We start from the raw sequence: 18,207 nt of genomic DNA, 5'->3' as shown, positions 1-18,207 counted from the left end.
AAGGAGATTATTTCAGGGTGGCATTTTATCTCCTACTCTCAGACTTTCAAATCTAGCTGGATGCTCAACATAATCATTTTTGTATAACTCCCACAGGCTGCAGTTTGTAGCTTGGGTAGTGGTCAGAGGATGCTGCTTAAAGAAAAGAGTAGGAGTCATCTCCCTACAGAATACCTCACAAAGGAGGCTTTCTTTCCTCCTCCTGGTACATGTGGTAAGCGTAGAAATAGTTTATTATGAAAGTCTTTGAGCCACAGGTCTTTCTAATGCATAATTGTACCCTCCAGGGAAACCAAAATAAATACCAGCTTAATAAACTTCAGATTTGTAAAAATAAGTTATATCCTATTACATTTCTGCAAGAAGAAAAATATGAGGTTGACGTGTGTTCTTACTCTGCTTTGATTTGCTTCCCATGATGTCCCGTCCCAATCCAGACTTAAAATGGATTTAAGGAAATACTTCATCATTTGAGGAAGAATGATGGTACAAAATCCAGTCTCTTAGAAGGGAAGGTGGGAAAGTAAATTTTGATGCCAAATTTTAGACTTTTCTTAAAACGAAATATACCCACACATGCTTGGTTTTCTAATGGAGTTTAAAGATAAATATGTTCTCTGTATTCCTTACAAAGGAAGTCTTCCATTCAAGCCTCCATTCCTTTGTTTCTACGATGGTCATGGTCCACCTGGTCCTGTTATAGGCTCTCTCTGCCCCCTGTTTCTCCTCATGCCAGTCACTTGGTCCTTCTTCATCTCCAGTTCTCTCACTAAGCCCTTGGCTTCTCCTGTCTCCTCCTAGTCTGGACCGAGTGTGCAAACCGCAGCCTGCGTTCTGCTAGCCCTTCAGCTACACATACTTAGTCACTTTGCAGTTCAAGGGTAGCTCAGTGGTCTGACTTCTCCCCTTTCTCCTCTGCCCTTTCTCACTCTACCGGACTGATTATTACCTTGTCATCCATATCCTTGAATGCAGCCAGCCCTCCAAGGTTTCTCTGGTTATTCATTATTTTTTTGCTTTATCTTTATTTTGTTAAATAAAAATATGAAAAATAATGTAATGTATATCCATGTACCCATCACCCAGCTTAAAAAGTAAAATATTTCCAGGATAGTTGAAGCCCCCGTTGTAATTCTGTTCATAATGCTCCTCTCAGAGCCCAGGGGTAATAACCATAATTCTGAATATGTTGTTTATGTTATGAATTTCTTTACACATATTCCACATGTATAAATCAGCAAATATTATATAGTAGGTTTAATTTTGAAAAGTGGAATCTTGCTATATATGTACTTTTGTAACTTTTTTAACTGAACGTTATGTTTGTGAGATTAATTCAGTTGCTCTCTTTTGCTCTTCCATTACTGTATAATATTGTCGTTTGACTACCCTACCATTTATCTAGTCTCTTTATGAACATTTAGACTGTTTCTGTTTTTTCTTGCTATTACAGACACTGCTGCTATGAGCATTCTTGTACAAATATGCCTGCATGCTTGTCTGTTTGTTATTTCAGCAAATTGTATTGAGCACCTATGCGTGCTTGGCATGACTGATAGAAGACTGCGGAAACAAGGCCCTTATTGTCAAGCTGTGTGTTCTGGAGAGGACTCCTGGGGAAATCCTGTTGCAGGAGTCTTTTCACTGGTTTACTTGACACTCATCTCACCTCTCTTTGGTCATCTTTAACAGTCCTGTTAGAGATAACTTCTTAAACACAGTTTTAAGCTTTACTGTTATGCTCAGAAACATTCAGTGCCTCCCTGTTGCTTATGTGATGAAGCTAATACTCGTCAGCTTGCTGTTCAAGAACCACTCTAAGACTAACCTTTTTAGGTCTTTGTACTGTTTACATCTCACCACACATTCTGGTGTCATGTCCCTTTCATGCTTCTCAGTGACTCTTCTTTACCCTTAGTTGTCTTTCCTGTTTTGAACTTTATCCAGGATGTTGAGATTCTACTCAGTTTTCAAGAACCTAATGAAATGCTTTCTTATGCACGTGCATCTTCTACCCCTCATCTGATTCTCACGGTATATTACAGCTAGTTGGGTGTGCATTTGCTTAGCTGACTGTGAGCAGGAACCTCATGGTAATTGCTCCAACATAGTAGGCCTTCATTAATTAAAATAATAATTATCAAACTGAACTGAGTGGATCATTTCATTCTCAGCCTTGCTGTTAAAACACTTTAATGCTGCTAATGAAGGAGAGAGCAGAAAGAGAGCAAATGTTTTAATTCTCTATTGCAGTTTTAAAACATTTCTGGCTCCCAGTAAGTGCTTGTAGCTGACTAACCAGGCAGCCATCCTTAGCGAGACCTTCCTCAAGTCAAAGCGGGGCAAGGTGGAGGAGAAAACTGCCTTCAGAAGGAGGATGGACTCTTCATGATCTTCATAAAAAAGACCATATTCTCACCTTAGTGGAATCTGAGTAAGGTGCACTTGAACCAGCTCCATTCCGGTCTCTGGGCCAGATCCTTCCAGCCTTTTGGGTGGAAGTACAGGTTGATGACCTGTCACTAATTATGCCCTTCAGTTTATTTCCTGCTCCCAGGGTAAAAGGCAGATTGCAGTCGCTTGTGAATAAGAGAAGCCTGAGTCCACTGTGTCCGCGTTTCCATGTTGAAGGAAGTGGGAGAATGAGGCCAATGGTTTGATAAATTATATCAAAAATAGTCCCTTCATGCTAATGGAGTGTGAAGAAGCTGACGTACTGGAGATGATCTATAATATTTCATATTTCTCTGAGGAGAAAAATGATAAACTTGATGATGTGTGATTTATTCATGTTTCTCCAGATGAAGAAAAAAATCCTACAGTCAACTGCCTGTTTCTCACTCCCAGAAGCTGGCTTGTGGATTTTACACTGGGATTGGAGGCTGGGCTTGTTTAGAGAAATGCCTAGAGAGACTTTGATTAATCACCAGACCTTTGGCAGTTGGTTAGGAGAGGGTAATTAATGCCAGCATTGCTGCTATTTTATCATCACTGTTTTATGGCTCTACACCACCAGGTGACAAATGTGTTAATTATTGCATTTCCTATCCAGGACTTCTCTCAGCTACCCCCTCCCCTCATGGTTTTAGCCCTTAGTCCTTCCCTGCAGCTCAGCCCTGGACAGCAGTAACTTCTGCAATCAAAGAGCTGTTCTTTGGAACTCATGCTGAGAGGGACATGGTTATCAGCCCTGCTGTGTGCAGACTCTAGCCACAGGGGATCTGGTTAATTCCCTTTCCTTTCCTTCTGCCCATCACCCTTTGGGTCAAGTGCTGCTCAGAGCCAGAAGCTCTACTTGCTTCTTTAATAACTGAAAATGGCACCCCTGGCCTGGGCCATTTCACTCTAAATAGTCCCCTGGAGGAGGTTGGAAACAGAGGTTGTCTTAGGCAAAGCGATTTCACAGGTAAAATTGTTTTTTGTGATTTTATTTGCTACCCCTTTCCTTACTAGCATTACCCGTAATAGGACTCCTCATTACCCCCACCCCAACCCCACCAGGCCATTTCCTTCCTGGACTCTAACTTGTCCCCTCCTCACAGGTCATCTGCCCTAATTTCCCAAGAAAGTAGTCAGTCTAGTCAGTCATTTGCTAATTTTACTTTTGTGATTATGTTAGTAGATACTAAAGGCTTAAAACTGACTTTTATAAGATAAATGATTTGCATTTTAATAAGACTTGTGGAGGCTCCTTATAAAGTCCCTAATAGAAAGATAACATTCAGGGATGTGGTAGCATTTTGGGGAGAAAAGAAGGCCTTCCAGGGAGTCTCAGGAGATGCTTTATAAAGTGACCATTTTCCCTGCGTTCACAGGATTAGCCAAATGGTTGCATCTCTGAAATTATGGCTACCTGTCTGCCCAGATCCATTTTCTAGTCTCAAATTATGCATTCAGTTCTTTCAAATCTGCTGTAATTCTACTCACAGGCAGACCTCATGTTACTGCACTTCACAGGTACTGCGTTCTTTACAAATTGAAGGTTTGTGGCAACCCTGCATCAAGCATGTCTGTCAGCACCATTTTTCTAACAGTGTTCACTCACTTTGTGTCTCTGTGTCACATTTTGGTAATTCTCACAATATTTCAAACTTTTTCATTATTATATTTGTTATGGTCAACTGTTATCAGTGATCTTTGATGCTGAAGGTGCAGGTGATGGTTAGCATTTTTTAGCAATAAAATATTTTTGATTTAACATATGTACATAATGCTATTGCACACTTTAAATAGAATACACTATAGTATAAATATAACTTCTGTATGTACTGGGAAACCAAATTCATGTGACTTACTTTATTGTGGTATTTGCTTTATTGTGGTCTTGACCTGAAATCACTGTATTTCCAAGATGTGTCTGTACAGGTACCATGCTGGTGGTTTTAGGAAAACTCAGAATTTGAGAATGTCAGGTACAGGAAGGACTTTCTGACCTTTCCCTGAATCAGGTCATAAAATCCTCATGTGAGAGATGCCCTTTCTATTCCCAGAGGAGAGGAACATCCTTATCTCTAAAGTTGGAGGGACCCTGAGAGCAATCTGAATGAAGAGACCTTGCTACATTTCCCGCAGTTTACTTCACTTAGCTCATTCCCTTTGTCCCAGCACATTTTCCCTTGACTTTCTATTCTTCAAACTTAGCATAAAACCACCCAAGCTTACCTACTCCTTCATGTCTTCTTCATTTCCTTTTGAAGGCTCCTGTGTCATGTAAAACTTTTATTCAATAGATTTGTATGCTTTTCTCTTTTCAGTCTTTTTTTGTTACAGTGGCCCAAGCCAAAAACTTAGAAGGGTAAATGGAAAAGATATTTTTCTTCTCCTACAGCAGTCTGTTAATTCCCTTTCTTTGGGACTCTGAACAGAGTCTGTCTTCCCCTCGGACATTTCCTGTCCGGTTCAAATGAGAACTGGTATGGTTGTGGCAACCTCATCATTTGATCATTCCCATGGAGTAGAATCAGGACATTGAGGTGAAGAGTGTGATCAGATGAGGTAATATTAGAGGTTTAAGATGAGTAATATATGTATATACATGCGATTTGGAAAACAAATTAGGTCCAAAAAATTCTCTTGTAGAACTTTTTTTGTTAAAAGAAATGTACACACAAACCAGTTTTGGTCATTTCAACAAAAGGTTCCCTGTATTAGAATCTGGATACCTAGTTGCAGGTATTAGTTTTTATTCAGGTAATTTTACTGCTCTGAGCCTTAATTTCCTCATCAGGAAAGAGTGGTGGCACTAATGTAAATAATGAAAGTGTAAGCACTGTTTTTGCATCATGCCATTTAACTTATATTGTTTTTAACTTGCTGTTGGAGGAGTAACATTGTATAAGTCTTCAATTTGGTTAATCATTTTCTCTGTTGCTTTCTTAGTGGGAGCCATCTTCTGTGTTTATTTATAGTCAAACCATTCTTAGGACTTTACATGGCAGGAAAATCCCCACAGAACAATGCTACAGAGCCATTATCTGCTGCTGCCACAACCTGCTGACTTGCACAGCCTAAGAACCCATCTTTAGTTGGCGAGAAGTATTCCCACTAATTAACCATGGAATATGCAGAGTCTTCCTCTAACTGTTCCCCAGCTGGAATAGCTGGGGATAAAAGAAATCTTTACATGCATACCTGTAATGTAGTTGTACCATTCTGTAACAGCTGAATGAACTGAAATTTAAAGAAAGAAGTCCAATAGCACATAGAATTCAGTAGATGTATTTGGTGGAGAAGTATATATTCCATTTTGGCCAAAGAGGGTGGGTTTTAGGAGGGGTAAGTTCAGAAGAGTCAGATTTCTTTTAAGAAGGAGTCAGATTATCATTCCTTCCTGTTGCTTCAGCATACTAGTTATTTGTCAGTTCTTCAATCAACAACTTTTTCTTTGACTGTCATTTGTTCTTTTGATGGATTGCATATTCAAATAAGTATAATTGCCATGCCGGACCCCAAAAAGAAGACCAGCTGTTTTCATACGTATAAAAAGATGAGGCGCCACAGAATGTAGGAAATAATTCCCAAACTAGCCTCAGAGAAGGCAAGGGCCACAGCTGGAAGGAACAGCCTCTGCAGGAGTTATGGAAGGCTTCCTAGGATGTCCACCTCCCAGGAATGAGAATTTCCACCTTCATTTCTTTTGGATCTGAAGTGCCGCATCTTATTCCCTCTGGCTCAGTCTTTGTTGATTGTGTGTCTCTCCCACTAGTATGTAGTCTAGTTAGTGATGTTCTCACTTCTATTCCCAGGTTTTAGGACAAGATGTGACACTTCGTTTGTGGTTAGTAGGTATTTTATGAATGAGTGAATGAACAGGTAAATGAAACAAAGAATCTTACATGTAAGTCTCCTCTTCTTGACTAGACAGGAGTTTGACTGTGTTTCAAAATTTGAGGCTTCTTCAGCCTTCTGTGTTTTGGTCCAAAGACTGTCTGAAACCAAAGAAGAAAAAATTTCCTTTTACTGGTCTAGAGGCTACAGACAAGAAGCACCTCGGTTTCTTTGTCTCCTAGTAGTTAGAGATATGCCTCTGAGGAAACTGAGCCCTGATATGGTCCTTTTCTTACAATATTAAATGTCCTTTTTGTGACTGAGCTGGATGCTTACACAAGTTTCTTTGGAAGTTTCCTTTCAAGTCTAATCTGTATGTATCCCAAAACTGTTCATCCTAATTTTAATTCTTACGTGAAAGGGAGACAGGTGTGTCTGCCACCAAATGTCACTATTAGATGCTTTTGAAATACATAATAATACCTTGAATTACAGTTATTTATGCATATCTGTCTCCTCCACTAGATTTTAAACTTCTTGAAGTAAAGTTTGTTTATTTTTGTATCCCCATTGTGTAGCAAAGCATGGCACAAGCAGGCCTTTCCTGAATTGATACTCACCTGTGTTCTTTGGGAATTCACTTCAGCACTCTTGGCCTCTTTCTTATTCATCAGAGATAGCAAATAAATTGAACTATAAAAAACAAAGGTTTTGGTTTGGGCCCAGATGATATTAAACTACTTTTTCTGACCATAATTAACAATAAAACTGATGCCTCTTTGAGGCTTCTCCTGTTGCACGAGGCCACTTGTCTTACTATACGTGATAGCAGAAGGAGATGCCTCATGTTCACCTAAAGACTGAAGAAATTATTTAATTGTGACTTGCAAAGAAAAACAGCTAGACTGTGGCCATGTTTTATGCTATTTAGGATTGAAAATAAGTTAGTCAGGAAGCGCTTTTCGGTCTACTTTTGGTGATCATATTTGGATAAGCTTTTCAGAAGCATTAACAACCTAGGCTCAAGCCTTATGTAGTTTGGACCTTCAAGTTCTTCCATATGTGGAATCAAAGAACAATAAGAGTTGACTGATATGTTTGTGATATAAGAAGTCTTACATTGTTTTTAGAATATGTCATCAGTGGTGTCATAGTGGTGCTTAATTCCTGCTGGCCAACTGGAATGGTGTGGGAGTGAGGGATCTAGACTTAGAGTTTACTGAGGAAAAACATGTTGTAATGAATACTGGAATTTTATATAAAAAACAAATAGATATATTGTTTTGGAAAATGAGGATTTCCAAAAGAAATGTGACCCATTTTGAAGGAGGTAATTACAGGAAATAATTGAGCGTGGATTGGGGCCTACCTGTCAGAGTGAAATGTTAGCATTCATGGTGGCAAAAGATATTTTCTCATTAGTTGGGTCTTAATCAGAGTTGAAGTGTATTATCCATATAGCTGTACGCAACGGGATTATGTTTAAGGGGAATTTTGGGATGATGCCTTAAAAAACTTAAAGAAGTTGTCTTTGCATCTGAAAGCCAAGGAAAATGTTACACCAGTTGGTTTGTAGGAATCTATTTTCTACAGTTCCCCTTAGAAGCCACTCAAGGTATTCCTCTCTGGCTGCTGAATGAGCCTGAAGGTCAAATCTTGTTTCCTTGTTGCTTATTGGTTTAAGTAAGATACGTTTTCTTTTCTCCTAAAGATAAAGTCTTTTTATTTTTGTCAGAATGTTTTTGTGTGTGAGTAGGGTGTTGTTATAATTTAGCTTTGTATTTTTGTTTGTTGCATTTCTGAACCAAGGCCTAAGTTGACCAGATATTGCAAATATAGGTGAGGTAATGGTAATAATTTCTAACACTTAAGCCACAGTTAAAATATGTAATTTTAATAATTTACCTAACCCTTAAAGCAATTCTGTGAGGTAGGTATATTTATTATCTCTGTTTCCAGATAAGGAAACTGAAGCGGCAGAGGTTAAATAACTAGCTCAGAGTCTTGGAACTGATGAGTGGTAGAATCAGGATTCAAACTCAGGTGTTCTAGCTCTGTAATCTGTGCTGTTAACTGCTACTTTATATATTGCCTTTGCAGATCTGACCTCTACTTGACAATGAGTTTAATGGATTAGTAGAAGATCAGTAGGGAAGCCATTTGAAAGAGTTTTTTTTTTTTTAATTATATGGACTTGAGAACATAACCAGTGATGGTGAAGAGGTTCCACTCCATTTCATCAGTAATGTTTTAATCTTAACATGATAGTCACATATGCAAGAATGGTGATCATTTGTTTAGTATAAATTGCTAGTGTAAGAATAGTTACAATTTTAAGGATAGTGTTTATGGTGGTGTTTGAGGTAAGAATTTAAGGAAGTGTTGATCACTTTATGGTGAGTCTAAGATATATATCTTAGATCATATGGGCATATGGAAATAAACGAATGATCTAGTAAATAACTTATGCTGGCTTCTGATTGAGATGTTTACATGAACTTGCCTTTTCGGTGTATATAGACTAGATTATGCTTACATACTCATTTGGCCAAGTTACTCTTCTTTGATTAAGAGGCTGTCTTGTGAAAAATCAGACTGTGGTAAAGCAGTCATTCCAGCCTTGATTTTTCCATGAGGGAAGCTTTGTCATAGCTGCTGCTAATTCTGACATTAAAATCATTCAAACTTATTATTCAAGTTAATGGAGTCTTATATTGCATAATTTTCAAAGGATTGTTCTTTTCCTATCAGACATCTAAGAATCAGCATAAGAATATTCCAGAAGAGGATGAGTGTATATTGTCAGGCATATTCAACTGGCCTTGTTTTAGAATCACATGGAAAAAATTAAGTTGGTAGTGGGCTTGTGTCAGTTAACTAGGAGACGTCTTTGTTATATTAATGGAGATCAGCACTGTTGGGCCCTCATTACTCCTGCTAGAATGACTTTTCTGTTTATCCAGTAAATGAAAGGGTCTAAAGCCTTCAGCATGTATAATTCATTTGAAAACATCCAGATTTTTGATAAACAAGTCATATTAAAACCCCCAAAGTTAGTTAACAAGTGATAAATCTTGCTTTTAAACTTCCTTATCCCATCCCATTCATCAATACTGGTGATACACTGACAGTTATGAGTGTTATTATGTGCCAGGCGCTTGCTAAGTGCTGCTATATGGAGATGCTTGAAACATGAACACTTTTGTTTTATTGATGGTTAGGATTTTTTGATTATATAACTGCTGCTAAGAGCCAGCTTTGAAAAGCCAAGTTCTTTTTAGAGGAGAGGGTCTTTGAAGAGGGTGAGGAATGCACCTTACCTGGGAAGAGCCAGGAGGCTATAGACGTTAACAGTGCTCTGAGACTGGACAGAGTAGATATATGTGGATGAGATTCTCCCTGGTGTGGGAATAATCATAGAAAGAGATTTAGGAAGATAGATGCTGAGGAACAAAGGGAGGGATAGTCTCCATCAATAGAAGTGGAAATTAGACAGGCTGCCTATGAGTCTGTCTGTTATCAGCAGCCTTATCAGGTACCAGCTTGAAGAAAAGAACTGTAGTGTTTGGTGACTATACCATGAGTTTGGAGAATGATGAGGACTAAGCCCTATGTCTTCTTTAGAACTTTCTTAAGACCTTTGTGTGAAGTTGACCCTCAGCATCATCTAAATATGAGCCGTGTGCCCTGTTGTTAAGGAATTCCACTGTTTCCTAGTTTGTGGACATAAATTAGCTGTTCTGTTTCCTTTATTAACTAGTTATTTATCTAATAGTCTAGAAATGCATTTCTGTTTGTCTCTAGGAAAGGGAAGGTACATGCAGGAAATTTCAAATAAGAGTTTCAAAAATTGTAGGAATTAAAGCAAAGACTGCCAGGACTGCTCAGCACCAGTGATGACCCAGGGTAACCTGATGAAAGAAGGAGCATGAGCAGTGTGTTCCAAAGACTGCGTCAGTGCTGCAAGGGGGCACAGACTGCACAGGTTCACCCCTCCTTTCTCAGGAGACCAGGCCTCTAGATGACCCTATCAATTCTAATTAGTGATAATGAGGCCAAGGGATGCAAATCAAAAGCCAAAGAGGGACAGCCTATGGTTGACTTGATAAATATGGAATTTGAGAAAGAGGACAGCAAATGCTAGTGGAGGAAAGCTGGGACTGTAGTTTTTTGCCGATTTCCCTACCACGGCACTGGTGACATTTGATTGCTGATTTCCTCCAGAAGGAAAGATTCTTGTGTCTATAAAACGTGGAGCCAGATTAATGCCCAAGATACCAGCTGAGGGACAATCAGTATGGCTATGTTAAAGGTTACTCTGCTTGGTTGAGTCTCTCAGTTTCTTTATCTGTAAAATGAGTATGAACATAGCTATGAGATGTTATTAGATAATATATGCAAGCTTTCTAGCACTTAACAGTTGCTCAGCTTCCTCTTGGGCATCCTCAGAGCTCCTTTTATTTATTTCTTTGATATTGATATTGAGGGAGGGAGAGGAAATTCTGACGTGCAGATCACCTGAGCCATCAGCTCTATTTCTTGAAGGTGCTAATCCCCCAGCCACGTGGAGTGTGCTGTTAGCCCAGTGTTACCCGCCTAGTGCAGTCACCTCCTGTAGAGCAGGGTGTATCAGTGGGAAAGGGTTATTTGGCCTTGCTTTAGTGCTGATTGTGGTTTGAGGTGGCACATGTTAAGGATTAATACTAGCTGAATGGCTCATGGAGTGTGCTCAGTATCCTTCAGAATGTTTATGTAGTGATACCTAGATCGCTTTTAAGCACTTGGGACTACATGAGAGCAAAATGTTTGTTATGTTCATAGTAAAAATCACAGTGAGAAGGAAGATGGCTCTTCTAGCTTGGAACCGTTTTCCTGCTGTTGGTTCCCTTTGAGCTTTCTCCCATACCTGAGGCTTTAGCCAAAGAGACTGTAATAAGTGTTGATTGGTATTTAATCAAATTAAAACCTTTACTAGGTAATGCGTAGTAGATTTTATTTTGCCGAAGTGGATATTTGAATGGGATGAGAAATACTGTACCTTAAGGAGTAAAAGGGGTATTCTTGTTTTCTTTTAAATATGATAATTAGTATTAAAACTGTCTTTTTCCTGCCAGTTGGCACATCTCATCTCCTAGCAGCTGTTTTAAATTCCTTAATTGTCTGCTGCTTACTCAGCTATCATTTCACATATACCCTTAGTGCTGCTTTTTTTTGCTGAACCAAATTCTGAAAACAGGGTGTTCCTCTAACTGGCTGGGCTGAGCTGAGTTCTAGTTACCCTCTTTTAGTAACACGATTAGCTCTCATTATGAGACAGCGTATTACTGGTAGGCGTGATACTTCCCTAAATCTCCTTGGAGTTGATTACTGTAGAAATGGGCATCTAGTGGAGCCTTGGGTTGCCAATCCGGTTACTCTTCTTTTTATTCCTATTGTTTGAATTCTGTTTAACCCAACATAGCCTTTTTTTTTTTTTTTTTTTTACATTTATAAAGGAGTAAGAGTTTTCTATAGGATTTACGGTGTGCATACTCTTGTGTGTAATCTCACTGCTTATACTTTTATTCAGAATGAAGAAAGTGGGTATCTCAGCCATTGTGTTTTCATCCCAGTGTGGTTACCCATTTCACATTTTGTTCTGTGCATCATATTTTCTGTCAGAATATTGTAAAAATTTGTCTGTAGGTAATATAGATCCCTGAGATCAGATCGTCTATTGTTTTTAGAAGCATCAACACAGCATCTTCCTCAAGCATTAGGTTCAAGTACAAATATTATTGAAGCCTTATTGAGTTGGATTTCAGATATCATGTTCTCTGGTAGCACAGTGATATGTTACATTATATATTTTGCTTCCATAATGGGATCCACTGCTTTTTTAATGATGTGAAAGCTGGTAATACAAGCCCAAGTTTCTGTTTATACATCAAATTAGCACCCTTCATATCTTATTTCATAGTCATGCATTGCAGAAATTATGTACTGTATAGAGTAACTTGTTTGTCATTTAAAAAAACTCTTAACAGAGTCATAAGACAGTTAACACATTTATTTAGTTTTTATGTTGCAATATGTTCCTGTCTCCCATGTGAATAAATGCAACAGATAATTTGTAACCATTTCAATTGTCCTAATTTAATTTTAAATAGACAATTTTTTCTTATAAGAGGCAAAGGAAGGGGTCACTGAGTTCAGACACCCAGGTTTTGAAACACTTGCTTTAACTAACTGTGTGGTTTTAGGCAAAATATTTAACTTTACCCAGTCTCGGTTACTCTCACGATAAAAATGGGACTAGTAATACCTCCCTCAAAGTGATCTTGAGAAAATTAAATGAAATCCTGTTGACAATACCCTATTACAGAGTTTATAATAGATGCTTAAAAAGGTTATGTTCCTTCCTTTCTTTTAGGAAGCATGTCTTCTTTTATTGATTATACCCCTTGACATCAGAAGGGAAAAATATCCCTGCCTCTTATAGAATTTTTAGGAAATGCATAAATTTAGACTGGCCTTCTAATTCTGACAAATAGAATATTGATTTTGAGTTTGTTGCCGTAAATTTGCCAAATGAAATGAAAGTTTTATGCTATTCCTTTCAAGTCACTTCTAAAATATCTTGAGCAAACAAAGTCTGTATTTAATAGTAGTTTGCTAATTGGAAAACTCTACTAACTCAACACAGTTGTAGAAAGTGAGAAGCTGAGATGAAACCAGAGCCCTCAGTAAGAAAGTAGGATAAAAGCTGCTGCTTCATCATCACGCTTGCTAAAATGAACTTGAGACTCTGCGAGACTCTGCGAGACTCATGCTAATTACCTTTAGCATGTTTAAACTCTCACTTCTCACTTGTCAGTGTAAAGACAGGAAAATCCGCATTGGTCTGAACATGTCACACCGCGGGCAACTGAAAGCTGAAGGCATAAAGGAACTCTGAAAGCACTCCCTCCACCGAGACTGCTGATCTTCCAAATGAAACAGGGGCAGATGGAATTCTAATTTAGGGAGCAAAATGCCATGGAGGGGAAGTCAGAGTGCTAAAGGAAGTCTCCTTGAATTTGTTATCATCTTCCCTCTTCTGTATAAGTGTGAGAACTTGGGCCTACAGGCAATAAGCGAGCAAGACTTGAACTCTAGAAAAACCATCATTAGATAGATATTAGCAACAATCTGAGAAAGCCATGATGTGTACAGAAAGGAGAGGAAGAAAGCCAAATGCAGAGAAAGCAGCCAACCCCGTGGGATGTTTTTAGTCTATCGTTGTTCTCATAGATGGCATCCCACTACCTTTGTCTTCCGTCTGGACCAAGCTTGACCACATTTGGACTTGCTGTTGTAATACCAGACCTGCCTGCCGTCCTTCAGCCCTGAAGTCAGCCTGCCTTGGCAGAGTCACAAGCCTACAGAAGCCTGAGCCCTTCTTGGTTGCTTAACATGATCTAAAAATATATGTCTGTACTTTATCAGACATAATGAGGGGAAAGAATTGCTTTTGAAGAGGAGAATTAGAAATGATGGTAAGTCAGTGAGGTACAAATGCAGACAGCTTTTTTTGTTTTTTTGTTTTTTTGGGGTTTTTTTGTGAAAAGCTTTATTGTTTCCGTTTGATCCAAGGCTTGAGAGAGGGCTCCAGGATGGTTAAAAAGCTGCCTGGTGACTACAGAGAGAGGCTTCAGGCAGATGCCCTGACACCAGAGAGGCTCCCCAAAGGCCACTGGGTTGCAGAGATTCCTAGTTGTGCTTGAGGGTGAGCCTTTCAAAGAGATACTGGCCCAACCCAGCCCAGCCTGGGGACCAGCCAGACTTCGGAGGTTAGTCAGGTGGTCGCCCATCTTCTTGATGAGTTTCACATCCTCATCTAGGAAGTGGCTCTCTAGGAAGTCACAGAGGTGAGGGTCTGCGTGGGCAGGACCCAGGGCATGCAGATCCGGAAGGGCCTGTTTCAGGTTCTTCTCCACTCATCCTGAGATAGCTTCTGCACATCCTGGAAAAGGATGCAGCCGCCATGCTGGTTTTGCATTTTCAAGAGTCACTCGGCACCCTCGCACTTCTCCTTGGCCAGTTCACGGAAGAAGTGGCCCACGCCATCCAGAGCCACGTTGTTGTGGTTGAAATAGAAGCCCAGTGAGAGGTAGGTATAGGAGGCCCACAGATGCATGTTGACCAGGCGGTTGACAGCAGCCTCCACCTCGGTGGAATAATTCTGGCAAGTCTGGGAGCTCATGGCTGATCAGTAGTAAGGAGTTAAGCTCAAAAAATGGTGTTGGCTGGTCCCAGAGGCTGAGGACAGCAGAGTGGCTGGTTCTGAAGGTTGCAACTGGGGAAAAGGTTGAAGGGTGGTCAGAGGCTGGAGCATGGGGCATCCCTGGGTCTGTTCCATCCAAACACTGTTGATGCAAAAGACAGATCTGTCGGACCACCAAACACACTGAGAGAGCCAAATGTATGTCTTGAACACACTCATAGAAACTCATAGTGAGCCCTTACTCTGTGTTGGGCATTGTGCTAGCATTTTACATACAGTATTGTGTTTAAACCACCACACTCCCTTCTAAATAGTATCCTCATTTTACGGGTATAAATCTTGAGATGTAGAGAGGTAAAAATGACTTGCTCAACATCATGTATTTCATAAGCAAGAACTGAGTTTTAACAGCAAACCAGCTGATTTCAGAGCCTAAACGAAGAATCTTTTAGGAAGATCATTGATTTTTGCAACAAGACACAAATGCCAAGCACTGGGAGAAAGACTCTAAACAATGTTAATCCCTACAGAGGGAATTATTCAGATTAAACTCACCCAACATAATGTCGTAACACGATAAAGCAGGCCTGTGCCAGCTACTGACTGTTTCAGGTGGGTTTGCCTCTGGGGAAGAAAGTGCAGTGATTTAATATAACCTCCTGTCAGGGTTATTTAAATCTCAAATCCAACCTAGAATGTACTTTAATAATCTTTTATTATTTTCCTGTATATTCTTACGATTTCTCCCTTCTCTCTAAAAAATATTATTCAGCATAATGAATTCAGTTAGTTCTGGGCTTCCTCATTTCTGCATTTAATATTCCAAGCACTTTCTTCTCTTTGGTTTCTGATTTGCCAAAATTTGTCATTGTGCTATAAAAAGATGACAAAGGAGACCATCCATTGAACTTGGAAAGTGTCAGTATAAGTTTGTAACTTGGTGAACGTAAGCACAGTATTTGACCCGAAGACCATCTTGATCTTTTCTACCATCTGTGTTAGCTACCTTTTGGACTAATGATGACCCGTGTGCTCATCCAGGGAATACTGGCCACAGCTAGGATGTGGGCAAGGGCCACAGTGAGGGAGGGGACTTCGTTTCCTTGAGATACTGCAGTGGTTTTTTTAGAGTTTATTACTACTATCTCTTACATCCCACACCAGTCTGGGGATTTAACTTTGAAGATAATAGTAACTGTCTTCAGTGGGAAAATCCAGGTCTATTTTGACCTAAAAGATAATTTAGGATGACTTATGGAACCCAAAGCTAAATGTCAAATGTAATTAAATGTTACTGTGGTGTCTTGCCTTAAGAAGTGAGCTGCTGAGTTCTTGCAGGGTGTAAGAGCTTATTTGGATTAACTGTTTTGATTCTTTCCCACATTATATAAGAGACACTATCTCAGGCAGCACAGAAATTATAACCCTGGGGGTAATTTCAGAAATAGCTATAGTGTTTCTTCAGCCTGCCTTTGGAGCAGCATTTCTCAATATTTTTTCTTGAAGTCTTCACCTAGGTGTGACCATGAAAGAGAGAAAGAAGGCTATCTTAAAGTATGTGTAGCCTTTTATTAACATAGATGTTAAGGATTAAGAAAAACAAATTATATCTCTCTGTGGGGAGATATAGTGAGGTTTGTGATACAGTGACACTTACCTCTGGAAATCAGACGTAAATCCAGGAATGACGCTTTTAATGTGAATACTAAATCTACTTCTGAATGATGGAAGAAAATGGGAGAATTTTGAAATCCTTGTCTTTGACCTCTAATAGTATATCCTAAAGTCCTTATGAGTTTAAGGAAAGCTGTATTTTCCTCTTCCTTTCTTATTTTCTCTCTCAACCCTAAGATACTCTCTGGGCAATCAATTTTAGAGGTCTTTCAAAGAGAGCACAGCATGGTTTGTCTGCCTGTTAACCACTGCAAAGTGTGTAGATTCCTGCTGTTCAGTGTTACTACTAACAGTCATAAGGAAACACCTATTATTGTCATTATCTGGGAAAAAAGAAGCCCCTAGATTGGATTAAGTGAGGTTTCTGTGCCCGTAAGAAATGCAGGTATTAGGCAATAATGAAGGTATGGCCACAGGAATGAATACTCTCTTTCAACAGACTAGCCTCTCCGCCCTTTTTTTTCTGTAGGAGGAAGATGTGGAGCGAGGGAAGAGCTCTGATCTGTTTGGGGAAAAAGTATCACAGCCTATTAGTTAGAAGCGATGAAATTGAGACAGCTTCAGGGACTCCATTAAGTGTGTGGTGTTTAGGCAGACCATGTCCCTAGGTAAAGCGTGCTGTTGAGGAGGAGAGTGTACAATGAAATAATTGGGCTTGGGAAATCAGCTGGGCTTCAGCGGCCCCACATCTTGTGGGGAGTGGGGGAGGGAGGTACATTTTCTGCCCCCCTCAACACACCTCCTTTCTTTTAGCATAAAAGCTGCCCTGAATAAAATAGCAGGGAATTTCTTGCTGAGTAGATGGACTGCCAATATATTTTGAATAATAAAAACAATGGATATAATTAAATTTCATCTGACAGGCAGGATTTCTGAGCATGTCACCTTGGAACCATCTCGTGCTATGTTATTCTCCAGGCATCCAAATATTTGGTTGCAGCAGCTGAATGAAAATAATTCTGATTTGATCAGTAATGGCAGCATCTATAGAGACATGTATTAATGCACTGATGTGTCTGGAATTCGGTTCTTAAATAAAACATCATTCCTGTGTATTTATTTTCATTTTAAAGGAATAAATTGAAATCAGCAAACAGAACTAGACTGACTTTTCTCATCAAGACATACTGATAGGCAAACTTTTGTGGACATCGGTTGAGGGTAGACTCAGTAGTACAGGTACAGTTATTGTTCACCTGACATTATGTCTTTTGAGCTCAGAAAAGGTACAGTGATAGCAAATCCAAGGATCAGATAATCATACTTGTGCTCTTAAGAAAAAGGTTTAAGAAGCTGTCATTTTTATTCAGCATATGTAATGGTAGTTATGGCTAATATAAAAAATAAAGAGAAAATAAATAGAAATGTATAACATTAGTATTGCTAATTAAATACTTTTCCATGTGCCAGATTCTTAACCAGATACTTCTTGTGGATACATACACACACACTCTCATAAACATGTGTTATACGTGAGAAGAGCCCCGCTTTTGGAGTCACAAATGATTCTTATTTCCACCTTTGCTACTTCATTCTTTGCTCTTGAGCAACAAGTAAACCTTTTTTAACGTAAATTTTCTCAGAAAAAAGAGGGAACTAGGCTGAATAATTGCTGAAATTCTTCCTACCTTAGACACACACACAAATTGGTTCTTTCTACTTCCAAAATCACTCTATTATGCTAGCTGTTTGAGGATTTGTATATGCATTTATACATATGTCCACACACATATACCCAACATTTTTAAATGAGAGCAGTTATTTTCCCTTACAAAAAACTTAACAGCTTTTATTTTTTTTAGCAACGTATCCTAATTGAGCAAGATGATACAGCACCCAGACCCCAAGGAAGAGTATGTCGCAATTTGCATGAATAAAAATATGTTCTCCTGGTTCATATTTTCAGAATTATTAATGTACATTCTTGAGTATCTTTAGGGGAAAACTGTTCAGTATTTTAAACCAGAGTCCTCACTGCTGTATTCCCACATGGTTAATGTGAGGTTGGTTGCCCACATGTT

The 18,207-nt window shown here is 39.2% G+C and overlaps 1 protein-coding gene and 1 pseudogene across 2 annotated transcripts in view; one reads left to right on the top strand and one right to left on the bottom strand.

Annotated features, from left to right (window-relative positions):
* AUTS2 (activator of transcription and developmental regulator AUTS2) overlaps positions 1 to 18,207 on the top strand; it is a 922,207-nt gene that overhangs the window by 403,983 nt on the left and 500,017 nt on the right. The gene's annotated exons all lie outside the window — the stretch shown is intronic.
* Positions 13,999 to 14,491, bottom strand: LOC135319228 (ferritin light chain-like; annotated as a pseudogene).

The sequence above is a fragment of the Camelus dromedarius genome, chromosome 24 (genome assembly GCF_036321535.1).
Source record: "Camelus dromedarius isolate mCamDro1 chromosome 24, mCamDro1.pat, whole genome shotgun sequence".
Taxonomy (NCBI): domain Eukaryota; kingdom Metazoa; phylum Chordata; class Mammalia; order Artiodactyla; family Camelidae; genus Camelus; species Camelus dromedarius.
Note: the sequence above shows the minus strand (reverse complement) of the source record. Positions and strands in the feature narration are given on the sequence as shown.